This window comes from Petaurus breviceps, unplaced genomic scaffold (assembly GCF_028583685.1).
Source record: "Petaurus breviceps papuanus isolate PSGF00001 unplaced genomic scaffold, PetGlider_PUasm1.0 688, whole genome shotgun sequence".
Lineage (NCBI taxonomy): Eukaryota > Metazoa > Chordata > Mammalia > Diprotodontia > Petauridae > Petaurus > Petaurus breviceps.
Genome location: NW_027186457.1, coordinates 15806419 through 15834130, shown reverse-complemented (window position 1 = coordinate 15834130; position 27712 = coordinate 15806419). Strand labels below are relative to the sequence as shown.

The 27712-nt window shown below is 35.5% G+C and overlaps 1 long non-coding RNA gene across 1 annotated transcript in view; it reads right to left on the bottom strand.

Annotated features, from left to right (window-relative positions):
• Positions 1-3481: 3481 nt before the first annotated feature.
• Positions 3482-27712, bottom strand: part of LOC138174268 (uncharacterized) — a 183476-nt gene continuing 159245 nt past the window's right edge. Inside the window, exon 4 of the long non-coding RNA XR_011171657.1 lies at positions 3482-4763. This is a non-coding gene — a long non-coding RNA (uncharacterized lncRNA). The remainder of the gene's footprint in view (positions 4764-27712) is intronic.

Below are 27712 nucleotides of genomic sequence, written 5' to 3'. Positions count from 1 at the left end.
AGAAACACCTGGCTGTGTAATCTTGAGCAAGTTACTTAACCCCAGTTGCTTAGGGGCAGCCGGGTGGCTCAATGAGTAAGAGCACCGGCTCCAGTGTCAGGATGACCTGGGGATCAAATCCGGGCTTGGTTACTGAGCACCACACCCAGAAATAACTAGTTAAGTAACCTTGAGCAAGTAACAACCCCAGTTGCTTAAAAAAAAATTCAAGGGGAGAATAAACCACCAATGAAGATAAAATTAAAGCAATTATTAGGAGGTTTTTGTTTTGTTTTGTTTTTGCCCAATTATATCTCTGTGAAACTATCACTAAGAAAAAGAAATATTTACAGAAATATAAACCTCCCAGATTAACAGAAGAAGAAACAAAAAACTGAAGTAACCATAACTTGGAAAAACAAACTGAAAAAAGTCTTCAATTTCTCCCCTAAGAAAAAATCTCCAGACCCTGATCGATTCTACCATTAGTGAATTCTACCAAACATTTAAAGAAGAATTAATCCCAATATCTGTAGACTATGTTTTTGATAGGTAAAGAAGGAGTCCTACCAAATTCCTTTTATGACACAAATATGGTTTGGAAAACTAAACCAGGGAGAGCAAAAACAGAGAAAGAAAACTAACCCACTTTCTTAATGAATATCGATTTAAAAAAATTAAATAAAATTCAAGCAAGAAAAATAACTCAATATACCATAAAGACTGTATACTATGACCAGGTAGAGTTTATATCAGGAGTGTAGGACTGGTTCTATATTAGGAAAACTATTAGCACAATTGACCATATAAACAAAATCAACAAAAAAAATCACATGATTATATAAATAGATGCAGAAAAAGACTTTGATAAAATATAACCCCTGTTCCTATAAAAAAAATTAGAAAATGTATAAATCAATGGAACCATCTTTTAAATTAAAAGCACTATTTATCTAAAATCAAGAGCAAGCATTATTTGGAATGTGGATAAACTTGAAGCTTCTCAAATAGGATCAGGAGTAATGCAAGGATATCCATTATCACTATGATAATTCAATATTGTACAAGAAAAAAAAGGTAGCTATAGCAATAAGGGAAGAAAAAAAATTTGAGGAATAAAAACAGGCAAAAAAAGAAATAAAACTCACTCTTTACTGATGATATGATGAGATACTAAGATAACCATAGAAAATCAACTAAAAACTTGTTGAAACATTTTTAGCAAAGTTGCAGGACATAAAACAAATTCATGTAAATCATTAACATCTATACATACTACCAACAAAACCCAGCAGCAAGTTATAGAAAACGAATTCCCAATTAAAATAACTACAGAGAATGTAAAGTACTTGGTAATCATCCCTGTCAAGACAAACCCAGGAACATAATTACAAAACACTTTTCACACAAATAAAGAAAGATCCAAACAGTTTGAGAAACATTAATTGCTCATGGATAGGCCAAGTTAATAAAAATTATAATTTTATCTGTTATTTTATTTATTCAATGTGATACCAATCAAATTACTAGAGAATTATGAAGCCAGAAAAAAATTCATCTAGAAGAACAAAAGTCAAGAATATCCAGAAAATAAATGAAAAAAACATAGTGAAGGAAGGAGGCTAGCAGTTCCAGATTTCTAACAATATTACAAAGCAATAATCATCAAAATAATCTGGCACTAACTAAGAAATTGAGAGGTAAATCAGGAGAATAGAGATAGAATATAAAATACACAGTAGTAAATGACCATAGTAATCTAGTACTTGATTAACCCCCAAATCCAAACTTTGGGGGTAAGAATTCATTATTCAAAAAAAAAAAAAATGCTGAAAGACTAGAAAGCAATTTGCCTAATGCTAGGAATAGTCCATTATCTCACACCATATAACAAGATAAGAACGACGTTGATAAATGCTTTAGACATAAAAAGTAACATCATTAATAAAGGGAGAATGGAAAAAAAATGTACCTGTCAGATCTATGGATAAGGAAGGCATTTATGACCAAACAATAGATAGAGAGTATCATGTGAAATAAAATGAATAATTATTATTACATTAATTTTAATTGCACAAATAAAACTAATGCTGCCCAAATTAGGAGCAAATCAGAAAATGGGGAGTGGGAGAAAATTGCAGCAAAATTCTCTGATAAAGGTCTCATCTTTCAATATACAGGCAACCAAACCAAATTTATGGGAAAAAATAAAGGCCATTATCCAGTTGATAAATGGTCACAGTGTACAAATAGGCAATTTTCAGGAGATGTTAAAGCTGTCAGTCACATAAAATGTCTCGCTTTTTTAAGTGAAAAAAATGCTCTAAATCATTACTGATTTACCATGCAAATTAAAATAACTCTGAGGTCCACCTCATACCCATTAGACAGACTATGATAAAAATGAATAATGGCAAATGCAGTAAGGAATGTGGAAAAACTGGGACATGTGCCCTGTTGGTGGAGTTGTCAATTGATCCAATCATTTTCGGGAACAATGTGGAACTATGCCCCAAAGGCCACAAAACTGTGCATACTCTTTTACCCAAGCAACCTGACTACTAAATCTGTATCCAACAGAGAACAAAGGAAAAGGATATACATGTACAAAAATATTTACAGCAGCTCTTTTGTAGTGGCAAAGAATTGGAAATTGAGGGGATGTTCATCAATTGGGGAATGGCTGAACAAGTTTTGTATATGATTGTGATGGAATACTACTGTGCTTTAAAAGTGATGAGCAGGATGCTTTCATAAACTTGGGAAGACTTGTATGAACTCATGCAAAATGAACTGAACTGAACCAGGAAAGGATTGTTACCTGTGTAATAGCAATATTGTAAGGCTATTCAGCTGTGAAAGACTTAATTATTCTGATCAAGAAAGTGATCCCAGTCAATTCCAAAATATATATAATGAAAAAATCTAACCACTCTAGAGAGAGTATTGATGATTGCTGAGTGAAGCTTGAAGAATTATTTTTTAACTTTTTTTCTTGGGGTCCTTTTTTTTCTTTTGTCAATCTGTGTTTTCATTTGCAACATTGTTAATGTGGAAATGTGTTTTACGTGACTTCACATGTATAATAAATATTAAATTGCTCATCCTCAAGGAAAATTGAGGGGCAAGAGGGATAAAGAAAATTTAAATCTAAAAAAAATTAAATTAATATTAAAATGTATTTACAAACAATGTCATATACTTGGTGGAAAATAACAATGTATTTAAAAATGGATAATCGATAAAAATTTTCAAAAACTTCTTAACCTAGAAAACAAAGTTTCAATTATAAAAAGATATAGATCTTTTCCCCACATCCCCTCTTACAAAAAAAAAAATTGAAAAAACCTTTATGTTGCAAAATCCAAGACTCATAGTGGATAAATTTAGAGATCCTAATGATAAACAATATTTTTTTCAAAAGATCACTACTAAAACCAGTAGAAACATCACAAGACTATTCTGCACCAAAAACAGTAGAATGAAAAGGAATAATGTGTATTAAGAAAAAGGTGCTCAAAATTGAACTCAAAGTGACATACCTTGAAACCCTGATACTAATCATGAATGAAAACAAAGAGGGACATTCTTTTTAAAAAGTAGCAGTTGAAGTATTCCTACAAAGAAAACCAGAGAGGACCATATTTGCTTTGCAAGCACTCCAGACAGCGTAAAAGCAAGTCATCAAATACAGCATTCACACAAGATTCAGGTTAAAAAATAATTTATACCAGGAAAAAAAATAGAAAAAAAAGATGCTTAAGGTTTAAACAATTTCAACAATAACAGAGGAACAATTATTGAGAGATTCTTTCCTGAGAGTATACAAGGAAACAAGAGTGAAAATTTAATTTAAATGGAAGAACTACTTACAGAGGAACAGGCCTGAGATATCATGAACTAAATCTCATGACATGTTGTATAGAGGAGAATCAATCTTATTTTTATCTGTTTGTTTTGTTTTTGTGCAACTAAACTGCAGAATGGAATGGTGGGTATAAGGGAAGAGGGGGAAGAAAGTAAAGCATAATGTGAAATATACCCTAATCAAATCAATGGTAAACAATGAAAGGAAAATAATTCATGTAGTTTATCAGGAAGAAAAGGTCCTAAAGGAGAATGAGCAAGGTGGCAAAGGGAAGGATATAAACAGGGTGAAAGAAATGGGGAAATTTTGATTCAGTGGAAGGAGGGAACATTATTGTGAAGAACACTCCCATGGAAGAGAGAGATAACCTGTAACGGGTGATGATATTGCCTTAAATTAGATTGTCTTTAGCAAAGGCTAGAAGAACACTTTTCAGAAACTTTGTAGAACTAATTTTCCAGGTAAAAGGTAGACTAAAGATGGTTCCAAAGTCTCTGATTCTATGATTGAAAAAGTTCATTGATGTCAGCATTTTCTCCTAGGAGGAAGACAGAAAATCCTAAACTCAGGGAGGAGATTCAATAAAAAGCATATTTCTAGATAGGAGTCTACATTCGTTCAATTGACCATTAATTCAATTAAAATATTAGAAATAGAATTATAGAGCAGAAAAAAATCTAGTCTGATATTTTAATTTTATTCAGATGAAAAAACTGAGGATGAGAAGTGAGGCAATTTGTTTAATGTCATATAAGCAATTAGTAGCAAAAGTAGCAAAGCCACTTAACATCAGTGAACTTGGAAAAAAAGACTTACCCTCTCTGGGCCTCAATTGCTTCATCTGTAGAACGAGGGGGATTGGAACAGGTCACCTCTGATTTCCCTTTCAGCTCTCAAGTCTATGACCAGATTTAATCTATATTAATAAACCACAGGAGAAACCATTTAGGATATTTCTTTTTTTCACTTAGAGGATATGCTCATTTAATAGAAGCCTTCTGGAGGCAGTATGGCAAATACTAGGGAGCAGATATTTGGGAGTCAGTAGAACCTTTCAGTCTTTCCCTTTACAGTCATATTACATTTTAACTATCTCGACCTGCATGTACTGGAAATTTGGCTGCATGTGGCCACAGGCCAGGAGCTCCTTGGGCATCTTAGTTTTTAAAACACATATTTCAAATTCAAGTTTTTGTTTGTTTTTCTCCACAAAATTCTCTAAGGACAAAAGTGATTTTTGTTGTTATTTTAGGGTTTTTGGGGGCCAAAGCAATGCAATGTTCCAGGAGGCTTTTGCACCATTGCAAAACAATGAATTGTGGAAAGGTAAATCTGAAACATAGGCATTCAATTTTTCTTTAAATATCCCAGAGAACATTTTAGATAAAACTGAGAGAAAAAAGGTCTGTCACAATGCATTTAGGTTTTCCTGAAGTTTAGAACACAAGATATTCTATACATTTGAAAAGTCAAATCTAATGAGTCCACTCTTGCCACAAACTTCTTAACTTAAAAACATTTTAAATGCAGAACTATTCTGGCAAAGTTATGTAGAAAACTGAGACAGCTGTAGAAGTATAGATGGTTCTGACAAAAAAAAATAATTACAAAAACCAAAAGTGTAAAAAAACCTTTTTTATGTGATTTCTTCAGTAAAGGGAGATTTCAATGTGGAACTCTTCTACCGAGAGCAACTAAAGGTACCAAGCAGTTAAGGGTAACCTGTAGATGACCCAGTAAAGAGAGCATTGGACCTGCAGTCAGGAAACTCTCCATTCTAATCCAACCTCAGATACTTACTACCTGGGCAACTCATTTAAAACTCTTTCAACTTCAGTCTCCCCAACTGTAAAATAAGTATAATAATAGCACTTACCTCATAGGGTTTTTTGTAAGAATTAAATGTGGAAGAGAATAAGCATTTATTAAATGCCTACTATGTGCCAGGTGCTATGCTAAGAACTTTAGAAATAGGCAAATTTCGCCCTCATAACAACCTTGCAAAGTCATTAATCTCATTTTACACCTGACAAAATTGAGGCAGACAGTTTAAATGACTTCTCCAGGATTGCACAGTTAGTAAGTACCTGAGATCAGATTTTAATTCAATTCTTTCCAACTCTTGGTGTCCTGCTCTATACACTTTACCACCTAGAAGTCTGTACACTAAGTAAGATAATATATGTAAATGCCTTGCAAACTTTAAAGCACTATATAAATGTTGGCTACAATCGTTATTTGGCTTGCTCAGAATCTTGCCACCAGAATATATCAGAGATGGGACCTGAATCAGTTGCCTAACTCAGAAGCCAGATCTCTATCCACCACTCATTTCTTTCACACTAATAATAAATAATAATTTTATTTTTAACAGGTCTTTAGTAAGTCTCCAAAGAGAGGACAGATGTACATTTGATGTACATTTGTTGAGCATGTTGCAGAAAAGAGTTCTTATTCAGGAATGAACTGAATCACATTCTCACACTGCCTCCCTCTTACTGGGTCAAAGACATTAGATAGTCTCTCTCTATCTGTGATTTTCACAAACATGAGAATATTAAATCTCAATACTGTCAACTACCCTGGACAAATTATAAGTGTCTTATCATTAATAACAAGTGCTTCTCTGAACTGCAGACTGCACTCAGGGCAATTACATAAAATTAAGAAATTATTGCAATTCTTAAAATTTAATGTTAAATTAATTAAAAGTAAGATTGACAACATACTACTCAATGGTGTTCAATAAATTTATAAGCTCATTTTGTTTTAAAATGGTTGACTGACCATTATTTTCTCATAAAGACTTTATCTCCATAATTTCTAGTCACATAATAAACTTAATTGAAATGCATAAAAATGCCTATTTGAAAATTTTATCAGCTGTCATTTTCTCCAAGATGGTAGACATGTTGAAGAATCATAGCAGGTTTGACCTGGAAATAATCTTGAGTATCATTTAATCTAATTTGTTCTTTCCCCAAATGAAGTGAATGCCCAAGGTAGCTCAGGGAACTAATAGCAGTTTGTAGGACTATGATTTGAACATGAATGCAAACTCCCAGTCCAAGGATGTTTACATTATATCATGTGATCTCTCATTTAGAAAGTGTTTAGTAGTGTGCAGATGTTCTCAAAATCAATCATAATCATCAGAAGTTATTGTCCAAAGGCAATGCAGAGTTGTTAAGGTAAAATAGATGCCTCATGCTACCTACTCGATTGAAATATAAGGATGATATTCAGGGATGTGATGGTAACAATTGGGTCTCTGGTGGTGGCAGGAATTTCACACTGTATAGTTTAATAAACATTATTAACATTTTGTCCATTGCTTGAAGTATAGACAATCACATGAACACTAGATTAAGCCCTGATTTGTGGCATGACCACAATTTCTGAGGCATGAATACGCATTTTGAATACTTAACAATCTATCAGCTGGCTCTTACACTCCTCTGACATTCAGGATCTCTTCATGATTTTCAGATTGAAGATTCAAATATCAAGAGCTTTAAAAGCCACTCAACAGGACTGAATCTACAGCAAGGTATTACAGAGAGTCCTGACTTTAAAATTTAAAGATCTAGGTTTAAATCTGTGCCTCTTATTCCTGCATGAGCTTGGACAAATCACTTAGCTTTGATGAATGTCAGTATCTTAATCTGCAAAACCTGTAAGTTATGTCTACTATTTTAATATGATACCAGGTGACAATAATTGTACAAATTGCAACAAACACTTAGAAGCTTTAAGTCATAGGGACAGTTGAGAAAGAGAAAGAAATTGTTATTCTGTGTTTGAAAATTGAATACACATTTATTAATTTTTATAATCTTTAGATGTTTTAAAGAGAAGATTTTTTAAATAGATGAGCCTGAAAAAAAATAGCTAAATTCAGTATTTTCCTTACAAATCCCTAATTCTTACCAAAGGCAACTTAAAATAATCCTGGTCTTTTCTTCAGATAATAGTTAGAAAGTTCCTTTGAAGTACACCTTGAATCTTATTCCAAAGTCAAAATCTAATGGTCTTCATTCAAGGATCAAGAAATACAAGCCAACTCAGCATCAAAATCACTTTTTGACATTTTGGGTAATGTACCTTAAGATACCATTCCTGTAGTTTTTTTTTTCTTTCATAGATTGTCACTTGAGGAAAACCCTCATAGGCTTCATATAAACCAGAGCAACCAAGTCTTAAGAGGGGAGAATCTGCAAACCAAAGTGTCAGGTTTGTTGAAATTATAGTCTATGGATCATAGACTTAGAGCTAAAAAGAACATCAAAAACCATTCATTCCAGCCTTCTCATTCTAAAGATGAGGAAAGTGAAGCTCATGCATATAAAATGATTTCCCAAAGACACACACACACACACACACACACACACACACACACACACTGGCAAAGCCAGAATTCAAATGCAAGCCCCTTCACAACAAATATAGCACTTCTCCCTATTCTCCAGGCAGAAAATTCAAGGTTTGAAGTCAGGAAGACTCATTTTCATGATATCAAATCTGGTTTCAAACACTTATTAGCTATGTGACCCTGGGCAACTCACTTAACTCTTTTTACCTCAGTTTCCTCATCTATAAAATGAACTGGAGAAGGATATGGCACACCACTCCAAGCAAAACACAAATGGGCTCACAGAGTTGAACATGACTGAAAAGCTACTAAACAGCAAGAAACTATCTTCCAATGAAACACATTGGTTCCTTAGACACTTAATAATAACTCCATAGAAAACAAGCATGAGATGTAGGATCAGAACACAGGTGCTCTGAATCTCTCACTAGTGGTTGTAAGTGATTTATGGAGAGCAGCATCAAATAAGACTGGAAAGATTAATTGGAGTTGGACTATTGATGAGACTTAAATGTTCAGGAGTCTATATTTCATTCACTAGGTAATGGGGAGATATGAAGGTTTTTGAAATGATTGATTTGGTCACTGTGGCACTGTCTTATTAGATAGAATAAAGAAATAAAGGGGTACAATAAGATACCATGTTGAATCAAACAAAATGGTTGGGATCCTAAACCTTAATCTAAAACTTGAAGATAACATTCATGTATAGTATATACACACATGCATGGGCACGCTGATACACACACACACACACACACACACACACACACACACACACCCTCCTCTCCCCTGCCACTTCAAGCCACTTTCGAACAGAAAGAATTGCCTTTTTTATGTTTTTAAAGAAGAATAAATATCTTCCTCCAACCTTGAGATTTTTCTTTCTGGAAGACTCTAGTAATATGTTCTTTGTAATTAAAAAGAAATGCTCTTTGACGCTCCATTAAAATTTGAAACTTTTACAAATCTATGATATAAACCACATATGTGTATATGTATATATACACATAAATATATACACACATGTGTATATGCATGCATGTATATACAGCTTATATACCAATTCTATGATACATGTGGTTTATATACCAATTCTTTTATGTAAACCATATGTGTGTATTATATATGACATACATAAACAGACACACACACACACACACACATATATATGGTATACAACTGAGAATTGGATATAAATGTGTGCATATGTGTGTATGTACACATACTTATGTATTTTCTGTTTTATATCATTTACTGAGACTGTAGGATCACATTCAGATGTACACCAGGACAAACACTTTCCAAGAAAACATTTTAACCTGTGTTATTTGTCCCTCACTGCTACCTCCAGCTATTTCAGCTCCTTTTAGCACGGCAAGTCGTTCTGCTAAGAGCGACAGAGATAGCTGAGGAACAGCAAGTCCTTTAGACTAAGAAATCATTTCTCAAGGAAAGCTCCAACCTTTTTGATATCTAGGACTTGCCTTGGCCGATGCTGAAAAGAATGAATGAGAATTCCAGCATCAGCTGGATCCAGTTCAGTCAAGGGAATGTGGCCCCCATTTGACATATATTTCAAGTGGCAAAGGAGGATTTGTGATTCAAAATGCCAGTTTGATTTATTACAAGAGGTTTGAGTTTGTCAGGATGCGTAAGCCTTGAATTCAGTTGCTTTATTCATTATTAATCAAGGTCATCCAGTCTTTACCCTCTTTCTATTCATAACCTCCTTGCTCAAAAGAAGTCCATTGGGCAGCTGTTTTGAACTGCATTCCCGATGATAATTCCTGACATTTCAGACAACATTCTTTACATGGTGCCCGTCAATTATTCAGGCCAGTGTCATTGATCATCTATTGTAAACAGATTTAAGGGAATTATTTCATTTTGAGAGCGAACTACACAAAGCAGTAATAAAACCCTAGATAAGGTCTAAGTGACCACAAAATATATCAAAACATTGAGACAGTGATGATAAGTCGGATTTCTAGGACATTTTACAATGCTACATATTTTTATAGAGAAGAGAAGAGGCTAACATATGGTTTGGGAAATTTTTCAACATCCATGTCTGGCTGTGAACATAGAAACTTCTATATGTGAAAGAGGTCTCATTATAGATTCAAAGAAGCATCACAAGTGATTCACACATGCATACACATACACAAATATCCTGGGAAACATAAAGCTTCTGAATCAGTAAGATTGATAAAGCTTACTACCCCTAAACAAATGATGTTAGGTTTATAACTCCATGGTGGAAAAAAAGAAAAATAAAAGAAAACAACAGCATCTTGTAGAAGAGAATTCTTAGCAAGTTATTTTGTGTAAAACTTAATGAAAATGTTATTAAAATTTGACTTAAAATTTCTGGGGGGGGGCACAGAACCAGGATGGTAAAGAAAGCATTCAGCTACAGTCTCCCAGTATTCCCCTCCAAACAACTTTAAAATGAGTCCTCAAATTGAACTTTGGAATGACAGAGCCAACAAAAGCTCAGAGTGAGACATTCTTCTTTAAGACAATTTAGAAGGTTGGGAAAAGAGAGATCTGTGACATGGGAGTGGAGGCTGAATCAAAGCTTATGTGGTGTGTGACCAGGTGGTGTGAACAGATCACACCCCCCAGTGGTGTGATCAGGTGGTGGTAAGAGAAGCAGCCAAAACTTTGCAATATCTCAAGTCAGAGACAGAAAACCTGGAAAAAGGTCAGAGAGAGATTACAGTGGACGCTGATGCTAGCACTGGGGGTAGGAACAGATACTCTTTGGGAATTCCATTGTCCAGAACTGACTTTTGGGTCACAGTTCAAGGACAAGGAGTAGCACTTTTGCCAAAAGGGAACAGAAGTCCTACGGGCAATGCTGCTTTGGTCACAATGGACCAGAAACCCTGAGAAATAATATCACTTGACAAAAATATCATACAGGATCCAGGTGAACAAATTCAGTGATGGAGAATTTGTCTCCTGACTCATCCCATTCTACTCTGGGATAACTTTAGTTATTACCATTCTATTTATGCTGAAGTGGAATTTGCACTTTTGTTATTTTCCCTCCTGTTTCTTCTCTAAGACCAAACAAAATAAGCCTGATTGTTCTCTGTGATAACAGCCATTCAGATACAAGAAAAGAGTTGTGTATTCACTTTCTTTATGTCTCTAGGCCAAACATTCTCAGTCCTTTTCATTGTTACTTATAAACTATAGTTCTATATTCCCATCAGCGTACTGATTATTATTTGATAGACAAAATCAAATTTAGGATTATAGAATTTAGGGAAAGGAGAGATTGAGATCATCCAGTGGGTTATGAACCGAAGGGGAATGTGTACCAACCCAGAAAGGTATTTGATGAACCAATTAGAGTGTGGAATGATGACCTGCATACCACCTTCCTTGAAATAGTCAATCCTAAGGCTTGTCTCTGAAAAAACCACACCAACTCTTACCACTCCATGCCTATTCCTCCTTCTCCCTTCACTATTCATTAACAGAAGCCACTGAAGATACTGAAGCCTTGAAATGATAGTCTTCTGCTTTTGGAAAGTAATTTTGATAGTATAGAGGAAGCATAGAAGAGGAAAATTACTGGAAGCAGGGAGATAGCTGGAGATATGACACGAGTATCAGTGAGAGATTCTGAGGGGCTGAACTAAGGAGGTAGCTATGTGTAGCAGCAAGCACCCCAATGTCCCCAAGGTGCCTGCTCACACAGGTTCTTGGATCTGCTTTGTTAAAGGAAAGCAACTCAAAATGGGTTAACAAGCTTACTTTAATCAGTCAGACATATATCGTTTACCTTGTTCAGGAGAAAAGGTCAGCACCCCGAACCTCAAAATATACAGGCATAATTATCAAGACAGAAACATCAAGTAGACAGATTTCCAAACTGTCCAACCATTACATCCATACCCAGTCAACATCTGGGTTTCCACATTCTGGGTTTTTCAAAGCCGGGGGACTCTCAACAACGGCTTCCCAGAATTCAGATCAAATCACAGAACACTTCTCAAAGTGAGTCCCAAAACAAAGCTACACATCAGGGCTTATATAGCCTTCTCCTGGCTCAGAGAATGTAACAACCTTATTGACTCACTGGCCAATCAAGAAGTATCCACTGAAAAACAAGCCTCCCACCCCAGGCTCCAGGTGCATTTTAGCCTAGGGGCAGGGAAGATCTTCCAAATTTGCATTCCCATTACACTATGGAAGTAGAAGATAAGAGGAAAGATGGGAGATATGTTGTGAAGTTTTAACAAATGGGATCTGACAAATGAAGAGAGAAGGGGATTGAGAGAAAGCAAAAAATGACACAGTCTACCAATAATGACTGGAAGGATACTTATGCCCTCGTTAGAATGAGGTAAATTTCAATAAGGATAGGCTTAATACTTTGGGGGTGGATAATGAGTTCCATGCTGGACACACTGAGTTTGATATGACAACGAAGTGAAGATGTCCAGCTGATGGACACTGATTCAAGGCTGGAATTCAAGAAACATTTGGATATGTAGATTTAGAACATATTAGTGTATAGATTATTTTAATAACAGATTATGCATTTTCCCCAGAATCACTATCATTCTCACTGGTCTATAAGTGGGAAGCTTCTAGATATTTTTCTCTAGACTTACCCATTTCCATTCACAGATAGTAACAGAATGTAAGAGCGAGATGGGATCCCAGAGAAGATATACTCTCACTGAATATATTAGAAAACTATATCTCTGGGAGATCCATTACTTTATAACTGATAAAGAGTACATTTAGGATTCAATCCCTGCTCTCTTGATTTCAAATCCAATGTCATTTCCATTATCCGATCCCCTTTAAAACCACTAATTTCCCAGCAACTTCAAAGAATAACAATAACATTTTAATAATCATACTTGATTTAATAGATCAAATATTTTAGTCACTTACTAAATATATAACACTGTGTTGCAGGGGAAATAGAGGCAGGAAAAAGGCAGAACATACTCTGCCCACTCCCTACCTCAACTCAATCACTCAGTAGAGAAGCTTAATTCTCCTTTGGTGGAAAGATTGTTTAGAGAGGTAACCTATACGGAAAGAAAACATATAATCTAAGGATGGAGAAAACACTAAATCCAGAGGGGTAAATGGGGAAAGGCTTCAGAGAACTGTCACTTGGACTGATTCTTGAGAAAAAAAAAACATTTTGAAAGGAAGGTTTGATAAAAGAAGGCATTTCATAAATGGGGGACTATAAATGCAAATTCATACTGGCAAAAGATGACATGTACAGTTGTTTGATTGAATTGGGAAGAAGTACGCTTAAGAAGGAGAATTACCAAGTAAAAATGGAAAATGAGGGATGACATATTTTGAAGTATCTTAAATTCAATGTACAAATTCTTTAAGTATTGTGAGATGTAGTAATTTTCTGATAACTTGAATTTATGCAGGGCAATTAAGTGACTTACTTGTCATGAGAGTCAATCCCCAATAACTTTATTTATGGTTGTTCTATCTTCATTCTGATCACTTTTCTCCTTGACAGAGTAAACAGAAGTAAAACAAAGGTCTAATTATTTTGCCTTTTCTCTAACCTTCTTGATCAATGGTTTGCCCACTCCAAATAGAATAATTTCCCCTTCAGAAACCCATCCTTTGCAGCACTATTAAGGACTTAAATAGCAATTTGTGCCAGGCAACATCTTTCTACAATTATTCCCATCATTCTCTTAAAATACTGAGACAATATTCAATTTAAATCCTGTATTATTTTGTATATTAATTTCTGCTATGAAAGGGTAGTATCAGACAATGGAGTTATCATTTTGCTGAAACTAAGAACCATGAAATGATCAGGTAATTGTTGTAGGAGAATCTCCTTACATATACATTTTATATATATATATATATATATATATATATATATATATATATATATGTATATGTATATATACATAAATATGTATACATATATGTTGAATGCATTTGTGTTATGGATTTCTAAACCCAATAAAAATTTCACCAAATCATAGGGGAAAAACAAGACCTAATCTAATAAGTTTCACTGTTAGAGTGTATTTCTTCATGAGGTACCTATAGTTGGATTTTGGATTTTTTTTTTTGCTTAATTTAATTCTCTAATTTTTAATTATATCCCCTGAAGGCTAGGCATACTTATTCCTGTTCTTCTCTTTGTGCTTAGATTTTTTAAATCTTGTAAAACTTCTTTTTAATGGTTGCCATGGGACTCAAAATTGGAAAATTGTATGCAGAACAACATTAAGTACAGAAATGTCATAACAAAATTTTGCTATGAGTAAGGATGTTTAGAAATTTTTGCTCATATGTTGTTTATTTAACTATGTGCATAACTACTTTTTGTAAATAGATTCCTCCTCTTTTTTAGATAATCACTTAAATATTTTATAGATACCTTTTGTTTTTACATCATAGTCATATCCTGATATAACTTTTCTTCATCCCATTCAGTAAATTTATTTTTTATTTTCATTCATTAAATTTCTATTTATTTATTTAAATTTATTTTTTTGTTGTTAAAACAAGGGAAAAAATAGCAAAATTTGTGAACAAAGTAACCATTTTTACAGTATTAATATCATTTGATGCCTGTCACAGTATTACATATTTAGGGTTGAAAGGGATCTGAGAGGCCATTTAGTCCGAGAATAATTAACCTCCTTTTCTTTACCAAGAACAGGGAAGTCTGTTTCACTATCATTTCTCTAGGGTAAAAATTGATCCTTACAATTAAGCTCAGTTCAGCTACATTTTAGTGTGGTTTGTAATTAAATTATTGTGCTTATTTTTTCCATTTTCTCTTTCCCTATAAAATATCAGTTGACACCATTCTTGCTCTGTTTCTCATACTTCATTTTGGGGACAGGATATTTACTCTTTTTTTTTTCATTTATTTGTTTTGCTTTGTTTTGGCTACCCAAAAAAATGACCTTTATGAATATTTTGTTATATGAGATTGTTTCTTTTCTTTAGCTTCCTTGTATACACAGAAATTAGAACACTGAGACAAAGAACATAGGGAATCGAATCACTGCTCTCACAGAATGTTAAAAATGTTTTCTATAGTGGTTGGATTAATTCACAGTTCCACTAACAGTATGTTACCATGTGTATATTTCTGTTAACTCTCCAACTATATGATTTTTTCTGTCTTCTGTCATTTGTGCCATCTTGGTGAGTATGAGGTGCAAATTCAGTTATTTTAATTTACATTCCTACTAAACTCAATTATTTTTTAACATGTATACTATTATTAAACATTTAATGAACTTAACATGGATTATTTTTGTATTTCTTTTTTGGAATAATTATTCATTAATATCTGATATTAGGGAATTATTTTTGGTTTTATATATTTATATCAATCTCATATATTGTGCACATAAACTGCCTTTTTTCATCAAAGACATTTGATGTCAAGATGTTTTCTCAGACAACAACTTCTATTTTTCACTGTAGTTGTATTTATTTTGTTGATCATATAAACAATATAACCTAGAGGGGAAGAGTCAAAGACGGCAGAGTAGAAACAGGAATTCCACATGGCTCCAGCTTCCACCTTCCCCAATTCATGTAAAAGGGGACTCTGAACAAACTTTGGAGCTACAGAACCCACAAAATGACACAGAGAAGCTAACCTCCCACTGAGGACAGCTCTGCAGGCTAGCAGGAATCGGCCAGGGCTCTGGGATTCAAGTCCAGCTCCACACTGAGGTTTTAGCCCCAGGGCAGGCCTGACCAGCCGCCAGCTAGAGGGACTCCAGATCACCAGCAGCTGTGGCAATCCAGAATAATCAACACATAGATGCAAAGGACAAAGTGAGAGCTCAGTGCAGGGTGGATTTTGGGACCAGTAGTTGGGAGAGCATTGTCTTTTGCCCCTGGGGCAAGAAGGCACTGAGGGCTGCAGCACAGCCACTGCCACGTAACAGCTTCAGCTCCTGCCCTGCAGACTGTAGGAGGATCAAGTGATCAGTGTGAGGAGGAATCGCTCTTGCTGTAACATGCTTGGATCTGGATTGCAGTGTAGACTGGAGGTCCTGGGGTATGTGACCAGGTTGCCAGAGCATGTGGAGGCTTCAGAGAGGGCAGCCAACTAATAGCTCTGGCAACTGATAAAACCCCAGCATTTGGGATGAAAGCTCCTCTGTCGGGTGGCAGAGTCCTACTGTGGCAAAAAAGCCCAAAAGTCAAGTAATTGAGTGGCAACATGATCAGGCAAAGAAAGCAAAACAAACAGAAGAATCCAACATTAGATTCCTATTTTGGGGACAAAAAGGATCAAAGCATGGAAGAGGAGGAAGACAGTGAAGTCAGAATTCCTGCACCAAAAGCTTCAAAGGAAAATATGAGCTGATTACAGGCCATAGAGGACCTTAAGAAGCAGATAAGAGAAGTGGAGGAAAAATTGGGAAAAGAAATGAGAATGATGAAAGAAAATTATGAAATGAGAGTCAACAGCCTGACTGAGAAAAATAACACCTTATAAAACAGACTAACACTAATGGCAAAAGAGGCTCAAAAAGGCAATGAGGAGAGGAATGATTTAAAGAGCTGAATTTGCCAGATGGAAAAAGAATCACAAATGATCACTGAAGAGAATCATTCCCTCAGATTTAGAATGGACCAAAGGCAAACTAGTGACTGGATGAGAAATCAAGATGCTTTTAAACAGATCCAAACAAATGAAAGAATAGAAGGCAATGTAAAATATCACATGGGAAAAGCCATTGACCTGGAAAATAGATCCAGGACAGATCATTTAAAAATTATTGGACTACATGAAAGCCATGATCAAAGAAAGAACATAGAAATCATCCTCCAAGAAATTCTCAAGGAAAATTGCCCTGATGTTTTAGAATCAGAAGGCAAATTAGAGGTTGAAAGAATCCACCAATCACCTCCTGAAAAAGATCCCAAAAAGAAAACTCCTAGGAATATTATAGCCAGGTTCTGGAATTCCTAGACCAAGGAGAGAATATTAGAAGCAGCCAGGAAGAAATAATTTGAATATTGTGGAAACACAATCAGGACAGTACAGGATCTGGCAGTTTCTACACTGAGGGATTGAAGGGCCTGGAATATGATATTCCAGAGGGCAAAGGAGCTGGGATTAAAACCAAGAATCACCTACCCAGAAAAACTGATTATCATGTTTCAGGGGAAATATGGTCATTCAGTGGAATAAAGGACTTTCACGCATTCTTGCTTAAAAAACCAGAGTTAAATAGAAAATTTGACATTCAGATACAAGAAGCAAGAGAAGCATGAGAAGGTAAACAGGGAAAAGAAAGCATAAGCCACTTATCAAAGTTGAACTATTAACATTCTTACATAGAAAAATGATAATTATAACTGATGAAACTCTTTTCAGTATGAAAATAGTTGAAGGGAATAGAAGTATATATAGATATCTCTCTCTCTCTCTATATATATATATATGTCTATATCTATATGGGTGTATGAATACATATGTGAATGTGTTTATATATTGTTACAGTTATACATAGATAGAGGGCACAGAACCAATTTAATAAGAAGGGATAATACTAAAAAGGTGAAATTAAGAAGTGAGAGAGGAATATAATGAAAGGAGATGGAGAGAGACAGAATGGGGAAAACTACCGTGTTTCCCCGATAATAAGACACTGTCTTATTAATTTTTTTGGACAGAAAAACACCAGAGGGCTTATTTTCAGGGAAGGGCTTATTTTAATGAACATTGACAGCAATTTTAATAAACAGGTAAATGTGAACAAAAAAATGTACCTTTATTCAATAAGCAAATCACTGGGGAAGAACAGGATGACGCGCTCACTGCTGCAGCTCTGATTGGATGCAGCTCGGAGCGCGGCGTGCGTTTTACGGGGGGGGGGGGAACGGTGCATACAGAGGGTACCATAATGTAGCGTGTAGCGCAGGGGATCTCCTTCACTACAGTAGCAATCTCAATAGGGCTTATTTTCGGGGGAGGGCTTATTTTAGAGGAATCTTACACAGTAAGGGGAGGGCTTATTTTTGGGATAGGTCTTATTATCAGGGAAACAGTATCTCATTTAGAAGAGGCAAGGGAAAATGGTTAAAATGGAGGTGAAGAATAGGAAGGCAAAAGGGAATGGGTCGATCTTATCCTCATTGAATTTGTCTCAGGAAGGAAATGAAATACATACTAAATAGTGTATCTAATCCTACAGGAGAGTAAGGGAGAAGAGTATGAGAGAGGGGATGATGGAAGGGAGGGCAGGCTGGGGGGGAGGGAAGTTGGAAGCACCCACTTTTGAAAAGGGATGGCATCAAAGTAGAGAATAGAACAAGTGGGACATGGGATAGGAGGGAGGGAAATATAGTCAGTCTTTTAAAATGTATCTACTATGTTAATGTTTTACATTAGCTACACATGTACAACCTATAGTGAACTGTTTATCTTCCCAATAAGGGTGACAAGTGAGGAAGGGAATGAATCTGGAATTCAAAGTTTTAAAATCAAATGTTTAAAATTATACACACACATATACATATATATACATATATACACTATTATTAATACTATTTTACATTTATTTGGGAAATAAGATATACAGGCACTGGAGCATAGACATACACCATGTCCTACTGGAAAAGATGAAGGGGGTATGGGAGAAGATATGGGAGAGAGAAGTTTGGATGAGGGAATATCCTGTGGGATTGCTATTTTGGGGTGGTGCCTAGGGGAAAAATAGGGAGAAAATTTGTAACTCAAAATCTGGCAGAAATGAATGATGTAAATCAGAAATTAATAAAGCATTTGAAAAATTAAAAAAAAAACAACATAACCTATTTTAACTTTTATAATCATCTCTTTGAGAGACAGTTTAGTATAATACATAGCCAGGACTAAAGTTCCTACATCTTACAGATATGATCTGTATGGTACTAGACAAGTCATTTAACCTGTCTATTATGCCCTAGGCATTTTTTCTTTTCTATGTTTTTATCTTAGACCAGTATTAAAACTTAAATACATAATAAGAAAAAAGAAACATTGTATTCTGAAATGTAAAAGAAAAAATAAAAATACATGTCATGTTCACAGTAGGATATAGGAGATAACTGAGAATATATAGTGATAACTTATGATTTCTAGAAAGCCTATATGTTAAATGGTGTACATTTCATTGAGAACTGTCCGTCTTTGCTTCCTTGTAGGTTTTCTTTCATTCTCTTCTGTACACTTTTTACTTTGCTCTTTTTTTCTTCCTTCCTCCCCCTATCAGTCGCCCCAAGTTTACAACTGAGCATTAAAAATAGGTAGATAAATTGATAGATAGATAGACAGACGTATACATACATACACATATGTATATGTAATACACAGGTGTACATGTATACAAATACACACATACACCACATCCATATATAAACATATACTTTCCCTAAGAGATTCTACTCCTAATCTTGTTTTTATGTTTGCGCCTATCTCTTTTTTTCCCATCTCTCTTTACTTCTTTACTTTGCTTCTACCTGCTACCTTGCCCTCCTATTATTTCACCTACCCCCAGTCCAACAATCCTTCCTTTATCCTCCCATTCCCCTAAATCTAAACACCCCCTTTGACCTATTCTGTCCCCTCCCCTCTAAAGCTCCTTCCCTTATCCTCCCATTCCCCTAATCTAAGCATCCTTCTATATCCCCCTTTTAACCTATTCCCTCACCCTCCCCTCTAAAGATTACTCCTTTATCTCCCCCATCCCCTTGGAGTTGCATTTCTTTCTAAATTTAGAAGGCTTTTATCATCTTCTAGATGCATATGTATTTTCACCTCTTAAAAACATTCCCAATAAAAGTAGGTTTCCAGAACTAACAGCCCCTCCCCATCTAATTCCTCTCTCACAGTTCTTCCTCTTGCATCTCCTTTGTATAGAATAATTACTTTTTGCTGTTCTTGAATGGTTTTAAATTTTAAAGTCATATCATACTCAGATCTACCCCCAAAACTTTCCTCTACATTACCTAATTACTAGTAACAGTCTTAGACATAGGTTTTACATTTTCCATACATAAAAGGTAAACATTCTATCTTTACTTAGTCCCTTGTAATTGGTCATTTGTATGTTCCTTATATTTCTCTTGGCACTTCTATGTCAAATCTTCTACTGAGTTCAAGGTTTTGCTGTTGTTGTTTTGTCTTGTTTTTAACAGAGTCCTGAAAGTTGGGCAGTTGATCAAATGTCCTTTTTTTGTTCGTTCAGAATTATATCTAGCTTTGCAGGGCATGATATTTTCAGTCAGAGGCCCAGTTCTTTTGGTCTTTGATATATAATGTTCCAATACCTTTGATCTTTTAGTATTGCCAATGCTAGGCCTTGTGTGATTCTAATTGTCGTACCATCATATGTCTTTTTTTCTCTTGTGGCTCATAATATTTTATCCTTGATCTAGGGGGTTTGAAATTTAACTATAATATTTCTCTGAATTGGCCTTGCATGATCTCTTTCAGATGGCAATCAGTTGGATTTTTTTCTATTTCTACTTTCTCCTCTTGTTCTAATGCCTCAGGACAATTTTCTTTAATTATGTCTTATATTATCGTATCAAGATTCTTTTTTTTTGATCAGAACTTTCAGGTAATCCAGTTATTCTCATGTTTTATCTTCTTGATCTCTTAAAATTCTTTTCAAATTGGTTGACTTTATTGTGATAATCTTGTTTTTCTTGTATTATTATTTTTCTTTTTAATTTTCCCTCCATCTCTTCCATTTGATTTTTAAAGTCTTTCTTTTTTAAGTTATTCAGTGAATTATTTTTGGTAAAGTGACCATTTGACATTACTCTTTGGAGGAGAAGAGGGTTTCTTTGCTCCAATATCCCTCACTGAAGATGAACCCTGGTCTTCTCTATTCCAATAATGATTGAATTATTTCTCCTTTGCCTGTGCATTTTTTGTAGTAATCATCTCTTGCCCTGTGGTATGAAAAATGGTGCCTCCTGCTCCAGACCTTCAGTTTTCCCATCTAGCCTTGAACCAAACCAAGCCTTCCAGCCTCCTGTAAGTGCCCACAACCAGGGCTTTCTGCCCGCCTGCTTCTTCACTCACTGGGCATGCTCCGGGTCCTTCCTGCCCCCACTGCTCTCTGCAGCACAGCTGGTTCTGGCATTCCTTATCAGCAGAGGTTCCCTAGATCTTCCCCAAGCCTGATGGCCAATTTCCCTCAGTATCCCAGTGGTAAAAGTTCCTGTGGCTGGAGCTGAGGCAGCCTCTCAAACCAGCTGAGCCCTGGGCTTACTTCATGCTCTTTAAGCCACTTGCTGTTAAACTGAACCTAACCTAGAGCTGTGTGCTCTTCACAGGGAGGAAATCTCATCCTGGCATTTTTCTTCAGGCCTTCTCTGTGTGTCCCAAGAGAGCCCCTCTTCTACTCCTACTCTCATTTCTTTCACCAATTTATGTTCACCCACAGGTCCTTTTTTATTTCTTTTGTAGAAGAAAAGGTTGAGAGCTTGAAATTTTCTGACCAACTCTGCCATCTTCCCAGAATCCTCTCCCACAATTTTTTTTTACCACTATTATTCGCAGATAAGGTACTGACCTATATTGGTAGAGGGAATTTTCTTGGTTAGGATTTCTCTATATTAATAAAATCACAGGTCCAATCCCTGTGTTTATGATAACCCACATTCTTCATTTTCTAAAGGATTTTCTACCTATATACAGATTTGAAATGTATTATTTCTCACATATTTTTAATGGTAAGAACTTTTACATTTAGGTTACACACTTTTGGAACTATACAGACCTCTCTCTAATCATCATTCTTCCTATTAACTGTCTCTTTCCTTATTGCCTACAAATATATTCAAGTCTCCTATATCCTGAAAAAAATCACTAAACCCAACCATCTCCTCTGGCTAATATCCTATAACTCTTCTTTGATTCATAGCCAAACACCTGCAAATAAGTTGTCTTATACCACCTCTCCTCCCTGTCACTTCTAAACCCTTTGCAAGGTGAATTCTTACCTCATAGCTCAATCAAAACTCTGTTCTCTGAAGTGATCAATAATCTTAATTACCAGATGACCTTGTTTCATTTTTATTTACTTCTCTGCAGCTTTTGACACTGTTGACCACACTTTATTCCTGAATGTTTTCTCTTCTCCAGGTGTTCATGACACTCTGCTCCCCTGGTTCTTCTTCCTACATGATCATTCCCTCCCAGTCACTCTTGACAGAGCACTATCAATCATCCCTAACTGGGTGTTACCCAAAGGTGTACCTATAAAGTCAAATATGTATTTTCATGAACATATTTATGTATCTTGTTGTCCATCCAATTAGAATGTAGGCTCCTTGAGGGCAGAGACTATTTCATTTTTGCCTTAGCATCTCAAAACTTAGTGCAGTGCCTGGCACATAATAGGTGTTTAATAAATGTTTGTTGATTGAATGACATTATAGTATGTGGTATAAGATGATAATCTAAAACTTTTTTTCTGGAAAACTGCCTTCCAGTTTTTACTAGCTCTTCTAATAAAATAGAGAATATTTTCCCCTAAAATCTGGTGTTCCTCCCATAGAAAATTTCCTTTCTTCTCTAAGCTTTTCTTTTTATTTGATAACTGAGTTACCTTCAACACTTTTCACATAATTATAATTGCTGAATCACCTGATTCTAGCCTTGGAAAAAGTCCTACATTAATTTATAGACTGGGCTGTATTCATTCTTCCTTTCTTACCTCTGGGTCAGTAGGTTCATTGATTTAAAATACAATTATTTTTTATTGATTGATTTAAAATTTAAAATTAATTTATTGATTTAAAATACAATAAAATACAAGTAAGGGGAGGAGGGAAAAAGGTGGAAAGATCAAGCTAGATCAACTCCCTTTACTGCAAACTTTATATACAAAACACAATATGGGTCACTTGATTCACACAAAAGGAGTTTTGGGGATGAGGTAAAATTAGCAGTAAAATGAGTAGTTACAATACTAAATCCCAGAACCAAGATCAGGTAAATTCTAGAAACTAGACCACTATCCTGTTACTACTCTCCCTCATTGAGTTAAAGTACAGGGAATCATTTAAAGAATTACCAGGAGGAAGTGATCATCAGAGCTGATTTCATTTTCTCCCCTCTTCTCCTCCCTGTAAGAACAGTTGACCCCAGGCTGATAATTACTGTCTCCTGTGTTTATACAATCCTCTTATAAAGGTGGGGCAGGATGTGGAGATGGAAGAAGTTTCTTTAGGTTCCAAAATTAAAATAGTGCCTGGGGCTAAGGTATTAGCAGAAGATGTTATACCTACCGGCACTTATTCTGCAAATGGAAATATCATTCCTCTTTTCTTCATAAGTAGTTCTAGTTGATTTCATCATTAACACTACTAATAACAATGAACATTATTGACTATATAATATTTATATAGAAATATTCAATATCATTTCCTTTTAGAAATTATTATATCACTATAGTGATGATAACAATTTCCATAAGCACACAAACAAATGTTTAAGTAAGTTGTGGCAATATTAAATTCTGATCAATCGTAAACAATTATGATAATACATTCTCAGAATATATAGCATTTTAAGTTTTTAGAATATATTTTTTATCATTACATTGTATTGTTATATTTATGGCTTTCTATACAATTTATAACACAGTTTATTTAAATTATCTCATTTGATCCACACAACAGCAATAAAATGTAGGCAGGTATTGTAGAAATTATAATTTTTATTCCCATTTTTTTTTAAAGCAATCAGGGTTAAGTAACTTGCTCAAGGTTACATGGCCAGTTATTTCTGGGTGTGGTGCTGAGTATCTGAGCCCGGATTTGATCCTGGTCATCCCAACACTGGAGCCTGTGCTCTTACTCGCTGAGCCACCTGGCCACCCCTAAGCAATTGGGGTTAAGTAACTTGCTCAAGGTTACACAGCCAGGTGTTTCTGGGTGGGTCCTAAGTGTTTCAGCCCAGGATTCGATCTCCAGGTCTTCTCAACACTGGAGCCGGTGCTCTTACTCTCTGTGCTACCTGGCTGCCCCCTATTCCCATTTTTTTTAATGAGAAAACTTGAGACACAAAGAAGTGGAAAGACTTTTCTCTGTTCAGTCAGATAAGGTGGATGAGCTAGTATGTAAACCCAGAAATTCAGACTATAAGTCCTCTTTTTAAAGGTATTCTAAGATTTCCCAATACTTACATTCATCTTTTAAGAAAGAAAGCATTAAATGTCTTAACATTTTTTTTAAATTTAGATCAAATGTGATATTATTAATAAAGGGCTTCACAAACTTTGTGGCATTATTCTATTCTCTGTAGGAGAAGGAAAGGATTACGAAGTACAGTGCCAGTCTTCTAGGACTTTATCATGTAATTGTAGAAATATAGCATAAATGCACTCCTCAAACTAAATTAAAATATACAAATTTAATTGCAATTTCGATAGGGACTAGATCTGTGGTTTCATTGAAATAAGGAGTTCCTGGGGCAGTTAGATGGTGCAGTGAATAGAGCACTGGCTCTGGAGTCAGGAGGAACTGAGTTCAAATTCAGCCTCAGACACTTAACACTTCCTAGGTGTGGGACCTTGGGCAAGTCACTTAACCTCAATTCCCCTCCATCCCCCCCCTCCAAAAAGAGAAATAAGGAGTTCCTCTGAAATTTAAATGGAATTACAGAGCATTCCTGAGCACCAAGTTAAGCAGCCTGTCTTAAGTCACACAGCCAGTATGTATCAGAGGCAAGACATGAATCCAGGACTTTCTGGGTCTGAGGTTAGAATATAGCATTTGTAGTAGAGTTTTGCTTCTCAAAAGTGATATAAGAAATGTTCCCAACAAATACATAAAATTAGCTGCAAGTGAATGGTTTAAAGAAGACAATGCTCTGATTTCAAGGAGAGTAGGAAATCATTGTGGTCAAATGTTATTGAGAAAGTTTTTATGGAGGAGAAAAGACTTGATTTGCTTCTTGGGAAATTGGTAAGATTGGTGCCTTTCTTTTTAGACAAAAGATTAATCTTGTTATATTCAGAAGTAACTGGAGGGTGGAAATATGAAAGGCAAGGAATCATGAGAGTACTTTAACCATCTGGGGATGGAATGATAAAGGTTTTTAGAGAATTAATTCTTGATCTCGTATTTTATATATGATTTTACTCTGTGAATGATTTTGTTCTATAACTATATTCTGTATCCTATATAACAAACCTAAAATCTATTTTCTGTCTCTGAGTGAAGAAGCCCACTCATGTGTGGAAAATTTGTGGAAAAGAAGATGTGATTTCAAGTCCTCCTTCAGTGAGATGCAGGAACTGAGTGTGACAGAGGAAATTTGATGAACCACTCAGTGCCTGGAACAAGCCTTCCTTTAGAGAAAATGGAAACTGGACTTCAGCTCCCCCTACTTTCCATTTCAGCTTTGCTGGGTTTCATTTCTATGAAGAAGATGTGTAGAAAAATCCAGTCTCCTTTCTCCTTGAATATTGATACTAAAGGTTAGACTTTCCCATAATGACTGTTGGGGGGAGGGGACTCTGTTTTCAATACTTTTATAAAATATTATCTCAGCATTTCCTACAAGGTTGGAGAAGCTAAACTAGCTGATTTTATCCAATCTTAAAAAAGAAAAAAAAAAAGGATGAGCTTGTCTAATTTCCCAGTCACCAGCAAGTCTATATACCTGGGTCCTTTTTAGTAACCTCAGGATGTAGCTGAAATTCACAAAGGCATTTTTAGAGATTTAGAGTGGTGCTCTTCATCCCACATGTGGGCTACACCCACTTTCTTTTATTTAAACAACAATGATCCATCATCCCTGTGATGGTGACCAATTGGATTATTTCTGTTTTGTTCTTTAATCTATGCTTATAAAACTGAGTTGCATCATCAATTCAGGATCTTTGGAATAAAAGGAGACAAGTTATTGACTCTTTCAAATTAGGTTGCATGCACCTATTAACAAATAATATCCTACTTGGACAATTGCTTTAATTTAGCTTTTTGTCAAATTTTCAAATAAGACAGTTTCAATGATGGTAGCTTACACATTAATGGAAAAGAAGGGATCCATGTGAGAACCACTGTGAAAGAAGAATGAGCAGGATGACTAGCAGCTTGATGAAGTTAAAAGAACCCTGAAATTGGAGTCAAAAGACCTTAGTTCAAATTCCTGATATGCTACTTTCTACCTGTGTGACCTTGGAGATTGAAGTGTTTTATCTCTCTGGTCTGTAGTTTCCTCATATGTAAAAGGACAGGAGTGGACCACTTGGCCAAGAAAGTCCTTTCTAGTTCTAGAGCCATTATCCGGTCATAATGACTGGTGATTGATTAGTTATGGAGAGTGGGTTGACAAAAGGAAGCATCAGAGTTGACTTCAAAGTTTTGAGATTTAGGAGGATAATATTGATAATAAAAAGAGAAAGAAGAAAAGCAATAAGGAATTTGATTATTTTTTTTCCTGCCTCTTGTTGAGAAACCTGGAGAGAGGTCAGCCTGAGAAGAGCCAGAATTCTAACAAAAGTGGTGTCGCCTAGTAATGATGCACAGAAGCTACCTTGTTTTCTAGTCCAGAATTAATCTGATTCTGTTTCAACTATCATCAAGGCAGAAGCTATTGCTGGTGATTTGTTTACTACCCTACACTGACCCTCATCCTCTATCCCAGTATACTAGGATTCTTGGAGAAGGGAAATTCCATGTTGTTTTGTGATTAAGGAGTTGATGTAGAAACTTGAATAATCAGGAACACAGGAGTCATTAGCTAAACAAGAACAAAATTTACATCATCATCATAACATCTTTTAAGAGAGAGTTCCTATGCTGGTCACAATTCCTCGATTCTTTAAGAGGATAGTGTCAAGCAGTTAGTTGAGGGTAGAGAAGGAGGGGAGAAAAGAAGAGAAAAAGCAATTACTCTCATTTATATGTAGTATTTTAAGGTTTACAAAATACTTTGCATGCAATGGTGAGATAGGGTGTTGCTTGTTTGCTTGTGTTTCTTTGTTCAAGATCTGCATTTTTAAGACATGTTCAAGAGATGTGGGGAAAAGATCATTTTAATTCAATAACCATTTGCTAAATGCCCAATATGTACTGAAAACTGTTGCAAGTGTTGGGGATAATAATAAGAAAAAGAAAGGCAACGCATACCTCAAAGAGTTAACAATTTATTGGAGGAAGAACAGCACAAAAGAGGAAGCTGGAAGAGGTGGGGTTGGGAGGACACCAGAGGAGTATCTTGTTCCATAGAGTTGAAACCCAGCAGAGATGCAGATGGAAAAGTAGGGGGGAGTTGAAGTCCAATTTCCACATTCTCTAAAGGAAGGTTTGTTCCAGGCACTAAGTGATTTAACTTTTCTCTGTCATACTCAGCTCCTGCATCTGACTGAGGGAGGACTTGAACCCATATCTTCTTGGAACACAGTCTGGCCTTCTATTTAGGCTACATGGTCCTTCGCTTGTGGTATGTCCTGCAAGTATCATCA